Source organism: Vollenhovia emeryi, unplaced genomic scaffold (genome assembly GCF_000949405.1).
Source record: "Vollenhovia emeryi isolate VEMERY1.0 unplaced genomic scaffold, V.emery_V1.0 DF939470.1, whole genome shotgun sequence".
In the NCBI taxonomy this organism is placed as follows: domain Eukaryota; kingdom Metazoa; phylum Arthropoda; class Insecta; order Hymenoptera; family Formicidae; genus Vollenhovia; species Vollenhovia emeryi.
Window position 1 is genome coordinate 74,282 of NW_011966896.1, and position 3,754 is coordinate 78,035.

Here is a 3,754-nt window from a genome sequence, read left to right on the forward strand (position 1 = left end):
TTATAGCGTTTTGGAAAGCTCTCGGGGTCAGCTACAAGAATATGTAATAAAAAATAGGGGATGCCATTAAAAAAAATTGGTGTGACCTTTATGTGACCTTCAAATAATTCTTCAAGGTCAAACCAATGGTACCATCTTATGGCCCCCTCGAAAGCAAACAACTTTTGTCTGAAACTTTTTTCGAAATAATCCATTCCAACCGAGATCTATTATTGTCTCAAGATAAACGCCCCACCCTGTATATTTTGTCTACCTGCACACGAGAGGATGGGCGATATAGGACACCCTGTATACTAGATACAAGGTACCCGTGTAAATATTTATAACGAGATTAATGGCACGAATTTGACACATCGATTCAACACACATGATTCAATGAGAACTGCTTCATTATTTATGCAAAATGTTTCTTTTTTATATTAAATATTGTTCAAGTGGTGAATGTTCATGATAGACGCGCGACGTGGATAAGAAGGCACACGGACAATAACTCGATTTAGAAACTCAAGTATAATATTCAGATAAATTTTAAATAAATTAAATTATTATTAATTAGCGATATAATAATGAATTTATGCGAATTTTTCTAGTGTTGATACGATACTTAATTGATTTACTTAATTGACCATTTTTTAAGATTTAATTACGCGATCTTAAACAAATATGTAATTTACATGTTATTGTATTTTAAAATTATAATTTAGAAGTAATTACCTATTTCTCAATACAGTCTAGTAGTGTACAGGATGTCCCATAGATTTCGATGAATATTATCGTGGAAAGATAGAACGGATTGAAATGAACAAGAAAGTCCCATAATATATCGCAATATTTACAATAATAGCCGGGATCAAGCTGTCACTTTAAACGTTTCGAAGTATTCTTCTTCTCCTTTCTTTCAGTAAAGATGGAGGGAGAAGAGAAACTCTTCGAATTGTTTGTAGCAGCAGTTTGATTGCAACCTATAATTTAAATATTGAATATTAAACTCGGGCAAATAAGAGCGCGCCGAGACAGTATGGAGGAAGTGCTCAAGCCGCTCCAGCCATAACACGACCCATTGTATCTAGCATTGGTTGGCGACTTGCTATCCTCCTTCTCGCCGTGCACTGGGGAAGGATAGTGAAGAATAGCAAGAGGGGGAAAAGCGCACCGCCAGCCAATACTAGATACAGCAAGTCGTGCTATGGCTTGAGTGGCTAAAGCACTTTTCCCGTGTCGTCTCGGCGTGCTCTTATTTGCCAGACTTTAATCTTCAATATCTAAATTATTATTGCAAATATTGCAATACGGCATGGAACTTTATTGTTCATTTCAATTCGTTTTATCTCCTCAAGATAATATTGATAAAAACTGGGACCCCTGTAGAAGTCTGAGGTCGTCAGCGGACCACAACAAAAATGGCGGTGGACATGCCTGAAAGACGAGCAGCATGCAGTGATACGTATTTTAAATAGCCAAGGTGAAAAACCAGTCGATATTCGTCGATAATGCTGAAGCCGCACAGGGATATTTGTTTATCGTTACAACCCAGTAAGCAAAATGTTAGCAGATTGGCAGCGGATTGGCAGCAGATTTATCAGAAACCCACACCAAAACCATAGCCATCTGTGTCCGCATTTGGCTTTTGTTTTGGCAACAGAGTCCGTAAAACATATGCTATCAACAGATTGTCGGCAGAAATCGAACAGATCCAATTATGTAAGCAGATTTTGTATTTTTGCAGACACGCTGACATCGAATATATCAGTTCCTGCATGCAATCTGTAGTCTTTCTGCCTTCAAAATTTGTAGTGAGCATTTGACGAAATCTGTTCTGGCATATTTCGCTATCTGGGAATAAGTATGAGTGGTAAAGAAAACTCAAAAGTGTAACAAGTGTGATTGATGCAGCTTGCTCCAGCTGGCCTCAAATTGCGACTAGGTATGTCTGAAATTGTTGCTGTAGTGGAACGAGTTATCAGAGAAGCAGACGGGTGACAATCGACGAAGCGGCTGAAGGTGTCAATCAGCCATGATTCAGCGCATAACATCATCAGCAAGGTGCAGTTTAACAGCATGCAGTGCTTGCACGGCTTTGCACTCAACCAAAAGATTTTTTCTCACGGAGTCGAAGCACTGGTGAAGCGCTGACGAACATGCATCAAACGTGAGGAAAATTATGTTGAAAAGTGACGAAGCAATTTCATTCATACATATTTGTCAATAAAAAATAATCAAGATTACTTTTTTTACTCACCTTCGCCCATATGTACATATATGTATAACCTTTTTAAAAGAAGATAAAAAAAGACGCCAAGTATAAGCGCCATCCAATCGAGAATTATATAATTTAATTATTTGAATATATTTTATTAGAAGAAAAAACATTTTTATCTTCTCTACAAAAGTAATGATACCTATCATTAAATTGCGCCAACTAAAATGAATATTTATACAAACTAGATACATTAGTATTTTAAAATATATTTTAAAATATAAAATATAATATATATAATTGTATCCAAACAATCAAGCATAAGATTTTACCGAAAGAAATAAAGGAGGCAATAACATTGAGACAAATTTTTAATACTTATTCAATAAAAATTTAATGCAAAAAACTTTAATACAAATAAACATTTTATTAAAATATGACCTTTTCTAATTTAATTGTTGAATACATATCGATCTTGATTCACGACATTGTTGTTTATTAAAAAAACTTGGCGCTGCTAGATTATATAATTCTCGATTGGATGGCGCTTATACTTGGCGTCTTTTTTTACCTTTTTCTAAAAAGGTTATTTTTTAAGGTGATATTTTTAAAGTAATATCACAAATTTTGTAGTAAATATTTCATTCTACCTCTATGGCAACGATCTCGATAATCTCGGCGATTTTCGAGGTACTGGAGTCAATCTCCTCAATCGCCATTTTACTCTGCGGTGATTCGGACAACGACACAGCCTCGGTCCCGTTGCCGCTGTCCGAACCTTCGCCGCTTAATTGCTGGGGCACGCTCGCAAGACCACTAATGACCGCCGTTGTCGTTGTCGTCGTCGCCGTAACAATTATCCTTTGTAACGCGTATCTTTGAAACTTTATCATTCTAAAAATAATTTAGGTTTGTTGACCGTATCTGGCAATTTCAAAGGTTTAAGTATCGCTACGTTTCGACCATGGGTTTTGGTCCTTTTCAAGCGTTCAGACTGTACAGATATGAGAACAATTCCTATAAGCTATCAAATTCGTCCTTGACTCGACCACCTTTCGTTTCGGTGGAAAATACTACGAACAGGTCTTTGGTAGCCCAATGGGATCTCCCTTATCACCTATCCTCGCAGATATCGTTATGGACGATCTTGAGACACAATGTTTGTAGTCCTTGAATTTTACGATTAAGACATTCTACAGATATGTGGATGACATCTTCGCCATAGTTCCTAACACTAAAATAGACGATATACTTCACACCTTTAACACTTATCATCCTAAACTCAATTTTACCTATGAGACAGAAAATAACAATTCCATCAATTTCTTGGACACCACTATCCTTAGAAATGATGGACACCTAATAATAACAATAATAATAAAATAACAAATTGGTACAGGAAACCTACCTTTTCAGGTAGATACGTAAACTTTTTTTCAAACCATCCGCTAAAATATAAAGTCAACACGAATCACGAATCTAATAGACAGAGCAATAATCCTTTCCGGCTACCGCTATCACCAAGACAACATTCAAATAGTCAAAAACATTTTAAGG